Source organism: Bufo gargarizans, chromosome 5, assembly GCF_014858855.1.
Source record: "Bufo gargarizans isolate SCDJY-AF-19 chromosome 5, ASM1485885v1, whole genome shotgun sequence".
Classification (NCBI taxonomy): Eukaryota; Metazoa; Chordata; class Amphibia; order Anura; family Bufonidae; genus Bufo; species Bufo gargarizans.
Window position 1 is genome coordinate 327,850,939 of NC_058084.1, and position 10,898 is coordinate 327,861,836.

Sequence of the window (10,898 nt, forward strand, 5' to 3'; positions counted from 1 at the left end):
AGACACGACCTCTACGTCTCCGCTCTAGCCCCGCCCACCTCCTTTCAGGTCTCCTTGCGGCCCAGTATGCACTGCGGCGATTAGCATACGCCCCTCCCCCGTTTCTTTCTGGTTTCTCCGACCACTGTAGTTATATGAAGTCACTGGAGGAGCCGACAGTCGCCCGGTCAGGAGCTCCTTCTGGGACAGTGACCGGCCCCACAGGTCTCTCCCTGAGTCAAGCTGCTCCAGTCCTCAGGCCTTTATATACCGGGGCGGCCATCTTGTCCTCCGCCCGGATGATCCTCAGTGGTCTGGGGTGCAGGCTTCAAACCTGTAGCTGTCGAAGGACAGAGTGGTTCAATTCCACCCTCCGGGCGGAGCCAGACTTCCCCCTACCTCAGAATAGCGAGACCCTCAGACTTTTTACCTGGAGCCCGATATACCCCTGTGTGTTATATGGAGGGTCTCTGCCTGTAGGGAGCGGACGTTGTGTGCAGGGTCTCTGTCTCTGCCTGTAGGGAGCGGACGTTGTGTGGAGGGTCTCCACCTGTAAGGAGAGGACGTAATGTGGAGGGTCTCCGCCTGTAGGGAGAGGACGTTGTGTGGAGGGTCTCTGACTGTAGGGAGCAGACATTATGTGGAGGGTCTCTGACTGTAGGGAGCAGACATTATGTGGAGGGTCTCTGACTGTAGGGAGCAGACGTTGTGTGGAGGGTCTCCACCTGTAAGGAGAGGACGTAATGTGGAGGGTCTCCGCCTGTAGGGAGAGGACGTTGTGTGGAGGGTCTCTGACTGTAGGGAGCAGACATTATGTGGAGGGTCTCTGACTGTAGGGAGCAGACATTATGTGGAGGGTCTCTGACTGTAGGGAGCAGACATTATGTGGAGGGTCTCCGCCTGTAGGGAGCGGACGTTGTGTGGAGGGTCTCCACCTGTAAGGAGAGGACGTAATGTGGAGGGTCTCCGCCTGTAGGGAGAGGACGTTGTGTGGAGGGTCTCTGACTGTAGGGAGCAGACATTATGTGGAGGGTCTCTGACTGTAGGGAGCAGACATTATGTGGAGGGTCTCTGACTGTAGGGAGCAGACAATATGTGGAGGGTCTCCGCCTGTAGGGAGCGGACGTTGTGTGGAGGGTCTCCACCTGTAAGGAGAGGACGTAATGTGGAGGGTCTCCACCTGTAAGGAGAGGACGTAATGTGGAGGGTCTCCGCCTGTAGGGAGAGGACGTTGTGTGGAGGGTCTCTGACTGTAGGGAGCAGACATTATGTGGAGGGTCTCTGACTGTAGGGAGCAGACATTATGTGGAGGGTCTCTGACTGTAGGGAGCAGACAATATGTGGAGGGTCTCCACCTGTAGGGAGCGGACGTTGTGTGGAGGGTCTCCACCTGTAAGGAGAGGACGTAATGTGGAGGGTCTCCGCCTGTAGGGAGAGGACGTTGTGTGGAGGGTCTCTGACTGTAGGGAGCAGACATTATGTGGAGGGTCTCTGACTGTAGGGAGCAGACAATATGTGGAGGGTCTCCGCCTGTAGGGAGCGGACGTTGTGTGGAGGGTCTCCACCTGTAAGGAGAGGACGTAATGTGGAGGGTCTCCGCCTGTAGGGAGAGGACGTTGTGTGGAGGGTCTCTGACTGTAGGGAGCAGACATTATGTGGAGGGTCTCTGACTGTAGGGAGCAGACATTATGTGGAGGGTCTCTGACTGTAGGGAGCAGACAATATGTGGAGGGTCTCCGCCTGTAGGGAGCGGACGTTGTGTGGAGGGTCTCCACCTGTAAGGAGAGGACGTAATGTGGAGGGTCTCCGCCTGTAGGGAGAGGACGTTGTGTGGAGGGTCTCTGACTGTAGGGAGCAGACATTATGTGGAGGGTCTCTGACTGTAGGGAGCAGACATTATGTGGAGGGTCTCTGACTGTAGGGAGAGGACGTTGTGTGGAGGGTCTCCATCTGTAGGGAGAGGTCGTAATATGGAGGGTCTCTGACTGTAGGGAGAGGACATTATGTGGGGGAACTCCGCCTGTAGGGAGCAGACATTATGTGGAGGGTCTCTGACTGTAGGGAGAGGACGTTGTGTGGAGGGTCTCCGCCTGTAGGGAGTCGACAATATGTGGAGGGTCTCCGCCTGTAGAGAGCGGACGTTGTGTGGAGGGTCTCCACCTGTAAGGAGAGGACGTAATGTGGAGGGTCTCCGCCTGTAGGGACAGGACGTTATGTGGAGGGTCTCCGCCTGTAGGGAGCGGACGTTGTGTGGAGGGTCTCCGCCTGTCGGCATCCAAAATTATGTGGAGGGTCTCCGCCTATAGGGATCAGACATTATGTGGAAGGTCTCCGCCTTTAAGGAGAGGACGTTGTGTGGAGGGTCTCCTCCTGTAGGGAACGGACTTAATGTGGAGGGTCTCCGCCTGTAGGGACAGGGCGTTATGTGGAAGGCATCCGACATTATGTGGAAGGTCTCCGCCTGTAGGGAGAGGACATAATGTGGAGGGTCTCCGCCTGTAGGGATCGAACGTTATGTGGAAGGTCTCCGCCTGTAGTGAGAGGACATAATGTTGAGGGCCTCCGCCTGTGGGCATCCAACATTATGTGGAAGGTCTCCGCCTGTAGGGAGAGTACGTAATGTGGAGGGTCTCCGCCTGTAGTAAGCGGACGTAATGTGGAGGGTCTCCGCCTGTAAGGACAGGACGTTGTGTGGACGGTCTCTGCCTGTAGGGAGCAGACGTTATGTGGAGGGTCTCCGCCTGTAGGAAGCGGACGTTATGTGGAGGGTCTCCGCCTGTAAGGAGAGGACGTTGTGTGGAAGGTCTCTGACTGTAGGGAGAGGACATTGTGTGGAGGGTCTCCGCCTGTAAGGATCAGACGTTATGTGGAGGGTCTCTGCCTGTAGGGAGAGGACATTATGTGGAAGGCCTCCGCCTGTAAGGATCAGACGTTATGTGGACGGTCTCCGCCTGTAGGGAGAGGACGTAATGTGGAGAGTCTCCGACTGTAGGGAGAGGACGTTGTGTGGAGGGTCTCCGCCTGTAGGGAGCAGACATTATGTGGACGGTCTCCACCTGTAGGGACAGAACGTTATGGGGAGTCTCCGCCTGTTGGCATCCGACATTATGTGTAAGGTTTCCGACTGTAGGGACAGGACGTTATGTGGAGGGTCTCCGCTTGTAGGGAGCAGACAATATGTGGAGGGTCTCCACCTGTAGGGAGCAGACATTATGTGGAAGGTCTACGCCTGTAGTGAGAGGACATAATGTGGAGGGCCTCCGCCTGTGGGCTTCCGACATTATCTGGAAGGTCTCCGCCTGTAGGGAGAGTACGTAATGTGGAGAGTCTCCGCCTGTAGTAAGCGGACGTAATGTGGAGGGTCTCCGCCTGTAAGGACAGGACGTTGTGTGGACGGTCTCTGCCTGTAGGGAGCGGACGTTATGTGGAGGGTCTCCGCCTGTAAGGAGAGGAAGTTGTGTGGAAGGTCTCTGACTGTAGGGAGAGGACGTAATATGGAGGGTCTCCGCCTGTAGGGAGAGGACATTGTGTGGAGGGTCTCCGCCTGTAAGGATCAGACGTTATGTGGACGGTCTCCGCCTGTAGGGAGAGGACGTAATGTGGAGAGTCTCCGACTGTAGGGAGAGGACGTTTTGTGGGGGGGGGGCTCTGTTTGTAGGGGGAGGACGTTGTGTGGAGGGTCTCCGCCTGTAGGGAGAGGACTTTATGTGGAAGTCCTCCGCCTGTAAGGATCAGACGTTATGTAGAGGGTCTCCGCCTTTAAGGAGAGAACGTTGTGTGGAGGGTCTCCGCCTGTAGGTAAAGGACATTATGTGGAAGGCCTCCGCCTGTAAGGATCAAACGTTATGTGGACGGTCTCCGCCTGTAGGGAGAGGACGTAATTTGGAGAGTCTCCGACTGTAGGGAGAGGACGTTGTGTGGGGGGTCTCTGCCTGTAGGGAGAGGACGTTATGTGGAAGGCCTCCGCCCGTAGGGATCAGACGTTATGTGGACGGTCTCCGCTTGTAGGGAGCAGACAATATGTGGAGGTTCTCCACCTGTAGGGAGCAGACATTATGTGGAAGGTCTTCGCCTGTAGTGAGAGGACATAATGTGGAGGGCCTCCGCCTGTGGGCATCCGACATTATGTGGAAGGTCTCCGCCTGTAGGGAGAGTACGTAATGTGGAGGGTCTCCGCCTGTAGTAAGCGGACGTAATGTGGAGGGTCTCCGCCTGTAAGGACAGGACGTTGTGTGGACGGTCTCTGCCTGTAGGGAGTGGACGTTATGTGGAGGGTCTCCGCCTGTAAGGAGAGGACGTTGTGTGGAAGGTCTCTGACTGTAGGGAGAGGACGTAATATGGAGGGTTTCCGTCTGTAGGGAGAGGACATTGTGTGGAGGGTCTCCACCTGTAAGGCTCAGACGTTATGTGGAGGGTCTCCGCCTGTAAGGAGAGGATGTTGTGTGGAGGGTCTCTGCCTGTAGGGAGAGGACGTTATGTGGAAGGCATCCGCCTGTAAGGATCAGACGTTATGTGGACGGTCTCCGCCTGTAGAGAGAGGACGTAATGTGGAGAGTCTCCGACTGTAGGGAGAGGACGTTGTGTGGAGGGTCTCCGCCTGTAGGGAGAGGACGTTGTGTGGAGGGTCTCCGTCTGTAGGGGGAGGACGTTGTGTGGAGGGTCTCCGCCTGTAGGGAGAGGACGTTATGTGAAAAGCCTCCGCCTTTAAGGATCAGACGTTATGTAGAGGGTCTCCGCCTTTAAGGAGAGGACGTTGTGTGGAGGGTCTCCGCCTGTAGGTAAAGGACATTATGTGGAAGGCCTCCACCTGTAAGAATCAAACGTTATGTGGTCGGTCTCCGCCTGTAGGGAGAGGATGTAATTTGGAGAGTCTCCAACTGTAGGGAGAGGACGTTGTGTGGAGGGTCTCTGCCTGTAGGGAGAGGACGTTATGTGGATGGTCTCCGCCTGTAGGGAGAGGACGAAAAGTTGAGGGTCTCCGCCTGTAAGGAGAAAACGTTGTGTGGAGGAGGGTCTCTGCCTGTAGGGATCAGACGTTATGTGGAGGGTCTCCGCCTGTAGGGAGAGGACGTAATGTGGAGGGTCTCCGCCAGTAATAACAGGACGTTGTGTGGAAGGGCTCCGCCTGTGGGCATCCGACATTATGTGGAAGGTCTCCGCCTGTAGGGAGAGGTTGTAAAGCGGAGAGTCTCTGACTGTAGGGAGAGGACGTTGTGTGGAAGGTCTCCGCCTGTAGGGAGCAGACATTATGTAGAGGGTCTCCGCCTGTAGGGAGCAGACATTATGTGGACGGTCTCCACCTGTAGGGACAGAACGTTATGTGGGAAGTCACCGTCTGTTGGCATCCGACATTATGTGTAAGGTCTCCGACTGTAGGGACAGGACGTTATGTGGCGGGTCTCCGCTTGTAGGGAGCAGACATTATGTGGACGTTCTCCACCTGTAGGGACAGAACGTTATGTGGGGAGTCTCCGCCTGTTGGCATCCGACATTATGTGTAAGGTCTCCGACTGTAGGGACAGGACATTATGTGGAGGGTCTCCGCTTGTAGGGAGCAGACAATATGTGGAGAGTCTCCACCTGTAGGGAGCAGACATTATGTGGAAGGTCTCCGCCTGTGGGCATCCGACATTATGTGGAGGGTCTCCACCTGTAGGGAGCAGACAATATGTGGAAGGTCTCCACCTGTAGGGAGCAGACATTATGTAGAGGGTCTCCGCCTGTAGGGAGCAGACATTATGTGGACGGTCTCCACCTGTAGGGACAGAACGTTATGTGTGGAGTCTCCGCCTGTTGGCAGCCGACATTATGTGTAAGGTCTCCGACTGTAGGCATCGGACGTTATGTGGAGGGTCTCCGCTTGTAGGGAGCAGACAATATGTGGAGGGTCTCCGCTTGTAGGGAGCAGACATTATGTGGACGGTCTCCACCTGTAGGGACAGAACGTTATGTGTGGAGTCTCCGCCTGTTGGCAGCCGACATTATGTGTAAGGTCTCCGACTGTAGGCATCGGACGTTATGTGGAGGGACTCCGCTTGTAGGGAGCAGACAATATGTGGAGGGTCTCCGCTTGTAGGGAGCAGACAATATGTGGAGGGTCTCCACCTGTAGTGAGCAGACATTATGTGGAAGGTCTTCGCCTGTAGGGAGCAGACGTTATGTGGAAGGTCTCCGCCTATGGGGATCCGACATTATGTCCGCGGACGTTATATGGATGGTCTCAGCTCGTGGTATCCGACATTATGTGGAGGGTCTCCGCCTGTGGGGATCGGACATTATGTGGAAGGTGTCTGCCTGTAGGGAGCAGACGTTTTGTGGAAGGCCTCTGTCTGTAGGGTGCGGACGTTATGTGGAGGGTCTCCGCCTGTAGGAAGCGGATGTAATGTGGAGGGTCTCCGTCTGTAAGGAGCGGACGTTATATGGAAGGCCTCCGCCTGTAGGGATCGGACGTTATGTGGAGGGTCTCCATCTGTAGGGAGCGGACGTTATGTGGAGGGTCTCCACCTGTAGGGAGCCGAAGTTATGTGGAGGGCCTCCGCCTGTTGGAAGCGGACCTTATGTGGAAGGTCTCCGCCTTTAAGGAGCAGACGTTTTGTGGAAGGCCTCCGCCTGTAGCGTGCGGACGTTATGAGGAGGGTCTCCGTCTGTAGGAAGAGGACGTAATGTGTAGGGTCTCCGTCTGTAAGGAGCGGACGTTATATGGAAGGCCTCCGCCTGTAGGGAGCGGACGATATGTGGAGGTTCTCCATCTGTAGGGAGCGGACGTTATGTGGAGGGCCTCCGCCTGTTGGGAGCGGACCTTATGTGGAAGGTCTCCGCCTGTAGGCAGCGGACATAATGTATAGAGTCTCCACCTGTGGGGAGTGGACCTTATGTGGATGGTATCCGCCTGTAGGGATTTGACATTATGTGGAAGATCTCCGACTGTAAGGTGTGGACGTTAAGTGGAGGGTCTCCGCCTGTAACGAGCTGACGATATGTGGAAGGCTTCCGCCTGTAGGGAGCTGACATTATATATCCGGTGTCAGTGCAGGACTGTGTGCCCCTATATCCGGTGTGCCCCTATATCCGGTGTCAGTGCAGGGCGGTGTGCCCTAATGTCCGGTGTCGGTGCAGGGCGGTGTGCCCCTATATCCGATGTCGGTGCAGGGCGGTGTGCCCCTATATCCAGTGTCAGCGCAGGGCGGTGTGCCCCTATATCCGGTGTCAGTGCAGGGCGGTGTGCCCTAATGTCCGGTGTCGGTTTAGGGCGGTGTGCCCTTATATTCGATGTCGGTGCAGGGCGGTGTGCCCCTATATCCAGTGTCAGCGCAGGGCGGTGTGCTCCTATATCCTGTGTCAGCGCAGGTCGGTGTGCCCCTATATCCGGTGTCAGTGCAGTGCGGTGTGCCCCTATATCCTGTGTCAGCGCAGGGCGGTATGCCCCTATGTCCGGTGTCAGTGCAGGGCGGTGTGCCCTAATGTCCGGTGTCGGTGCAGGGCGGTGTGCCCCTATATCCGATGTCGGTGCAGGGCGGTGTGCCCCTATATCCAGTGTCAGCGCAGGGCGGTGTGCCCCTATATCCGGTGTCAGTGCAGGGCGGTGTGCCCTAATGTCCGGTGTCGGTGCAGGGCGGTGTGCCCCTATATTCGATGTCGGTGCAGGATGGTGTGCTCCTATATCCTGTGTCAGCGCAGGGCGGTGTGCCCCTATATCCGGTGTCAGTGCAGGGCGGTGTGCCCTAATGTCCGGTGTCGGTTTAGGGCGGTGTGGCCCTATATCCGATGTCGGTGCAGGTCGGTGTGCCCCTATATCCTGTGTCAGCGCAGGTCGGTGTGCCCCTATATCCGGCGTCGGTGCAGGGCGGTGTGCCCCTATATCCTGTGTCAGCGCAGGGCGGTGTGCCCCTATATCCTGTGTCAGCGCAGGGCGGTGTGCCCCTATGTCCGGTGTCAGTGCAGGGTGGTGTGCCTCTATATCAGGTGTTGGTGCAGGGCGGTGTGCCCCTATATCCAGTGTCGGTGCAAGTCGGTGTGCCCCTATATTTTGCCATTCTCACTTGGGGGTGCCCTCACATTTTTTGCCAGTGGTTTAGACATTAATGACGGAGTGTGGAGCCAAACACCATACAAGACGTACACTGACTGCACCAGCAGAATAGTGAGTGCAGCTCTGGAGTATAATACAGGAGGTAACTCGGGATCAGTACAGGATAAGTAATGTATGTACACAGTGACTGCACCAGCAGAATAGTGAGTGCAGCTCTGGAGTATAATACAGGATGTAACTCGGGGTCAGTACAGGATAAGTAATGTATGTACACAGTGACTGCAGCAGCAGAATAGTGAGTACAGCTCTGGGGTATAATACAGAATGTAACTCAGGATCAGTACAGGATAAGTAATGTATGTACACAGTGACTGCACCAGCAGAATAGTGAGTGCAGCTCTGGAGTATAATACAGGATGTAACTCAGGATCAGTACAGGATAAGTAATGTGTGTACACAGTGACTGCACCAGCAGAATAGTGAGTGCAGCTCTGGAGTATAATACAGGAGGTAACTCGGGATCAGTACAGGATAAGTAACGTATGTACACAGTGACTGCACCAGCAGAACAGTGAGTGCAGCTCTGGAGTATAATACAGGATGTAACTCAGGATCAGTACAGGATAAGTAATGTATGTACACAGTGACTGCACCAGCAGAATAGTGAGTGCAGCTCTGGAGTATAATACAGGATGTAACTCAGGATCAGTACAGGATAAGTAATGTATGTACACAGTGACTGCACCAGCAGAATAGTGAGTGCAGCTCTGGAGTATAATACAGGATGTAACTCAGGATCAGTACAGGATAAGTAATGTATGTACACAGTGACTCCACCAGCAGAATAGTGAGTGCAGCTCTGGAGTATAATACAGGATGTAACTCAGGATCAGTACAGGATAAGTAATGTATGTACACAGTGACTGCACCAGCAGAATAGTGAGTGCAGCTCTGGAGTATAATACAGGATGTAACTCAGGATCAGTACAGGATAAGTAATGTATGTACACAGTGACTGCACCAGCAGAATAGTGAGCGCAGCTCTGGAGTATAATACAGGATGTAACTCAGGATCAGTACAGGATAAGTAATGTATGTACACAGTGACTGCACCAGCAGAATAGTGAGTGCAGCTCTGGAGTATAATACAGGATGTAACTCAGGATCAGTACAGGATAAGTAATGTATGTACACAGTGACTGCACCAGCAGAATAGTGAGTGCAGCTCTGGAGTATAATACAGGATGTAACTCAGGATCAGTACAGGATAAGTAATGTATGTACACAGTGACTGCACCAGCAGAATAGTGAGTGCAGCTCTGGAGTATAATACAGGATGTAACTCAGGATCAGTACAGGATAAGTAATGTATGTACACAGTGACTGCACCAGCAGAATAGTGAGTGCAGCTCTGGAGTATAATACAGGATGTAACTCAGGATCAGTACAGGATAAGTAATGTATGTACACAGTGACTGCACCAGCAGAATAGTGAGTGCAGCTCTGGAGTATAATACAGGATGTAACTCAGGATCAGTACAGGATAAGTAATGTATGTACACAGTGACTGCACCAGCAGAATAGTGAGTGCAGCTCTGGAGTATAATACAGGATGTAACTCAGGATCAGTACAGGATAAGTAATGTATGTACACAGTGACTGCACCAGCAGAATAGTGAGTGCAGCTCTGGAGTATAATACAGGATGTAACTCAGGATCAGTACAGGATAAGTAATGTATGTACACAGTGACTGCACCAGCAGAATAGTGAGTGCAGCTCTGGAGTATAATACAGGATGTAACTCAGGATCAGTACAGGATAAGTAATGTATGTACACAGTGACTGCACCAGCAGAATAGTGAGTGCAGCTCTGGACCAGCTGTTCCTGAGCTGCGATTACCTGTGGGTGTGGTCGCCTGTGGCTGTGTGTAGCTGCTGCTGCTGCTGCTGCTCCTGAGCGTTTGGAGGAAAATCTATCCACCTGAGGCCGGCTCTCTCCTCCCCAGGGGGAGAGTGGGTTCTCAGGCATGAGCGAGGGAAGCAAGCCCCAGGCTCCTGTTCCCAGCGGCAGGCCTTCAGGGGACAGGAGAAGCCAGCGTTTGGCCTGCATGGAGGACTCAGGGGTAAGAAGATCTGGCAGGAGTCGCAGTAATGTGGCTTCTGTCTCCCCTGAGTCTGAGGGTAGTAGGAAGAGCCGCAAGGCTGGATCCGCTAAGGAGGACCCGAATGCCAGCATGGGTGAGAGTGGCCCTTCCGGGGCCCAGCAAAAGCCGAGTGTTCACGGAGGTGAAGCAGATCTTGAGGAGGAAGGCTGGGGCGTACTGAGGGCCCGGGAGTCCATTTCCACCTACGGATCCCGGGTCATGAGCCACCTCCGTGAGTACGAAGACGCGACTAAGACCCTGAGGAGGCTCCGGGAGGAGCTGCGCGGCTTGAGGTCTTGTGTTGGAGTGGCCCCAAAGAGGAAGAAGCAGGGGCTGGAGAGCCAAATAAAGCAGCTACAAGCTGACATTGGCGAGATTGAGCAAAGGCGGACTGTACTCCGAGATAAAAGCGGCCCGTTTAAGGAAAAACTCCTAAACGAGGAACGTTTTCGGAAGATGGCGGAGGAGAAGGGGCAGATGGGGCAGCAGCCTGACAGCCAGGTGGAGAAGGAACCAGTCGTGCAGGAGGAGGATGATGATGATGACCAGCAAGATCCACCTGGCAGCCTGCAGGAGCAGATTCCGTACAGTGGGCCCCCTGCACGCCAAATAGCAAGGTCACCCAGCTGCGGCTCGGGGGATGAGTATGAGACCTGCGGCCCGGGAGGGGCCCTAGTGGAGGAGATCCAGCTCCTGGAGTCCCCAGTGCGTTTCCAGGACTTATGCTTTGGTGATGAGTTGCCAC

The 10,898-nt window shown here is 54.6% G+C and overlaps 1 non-coding gene across 1 annotated transcript; it reads left to right on the plus strand.

The window, feature by feature from the left end:
- Nucleotides 1-272: 272 nt before the first annotated feature.
- Nucleotides 273-359, plus strand: TRNASTOP-UCA. The gene has a single exon. It is a non-coding gene; the product is annotated as a tRNA-Sec (tRNA).
- Nucleotides 360-10,898: the final 10,539 nt, after the last annotated feature.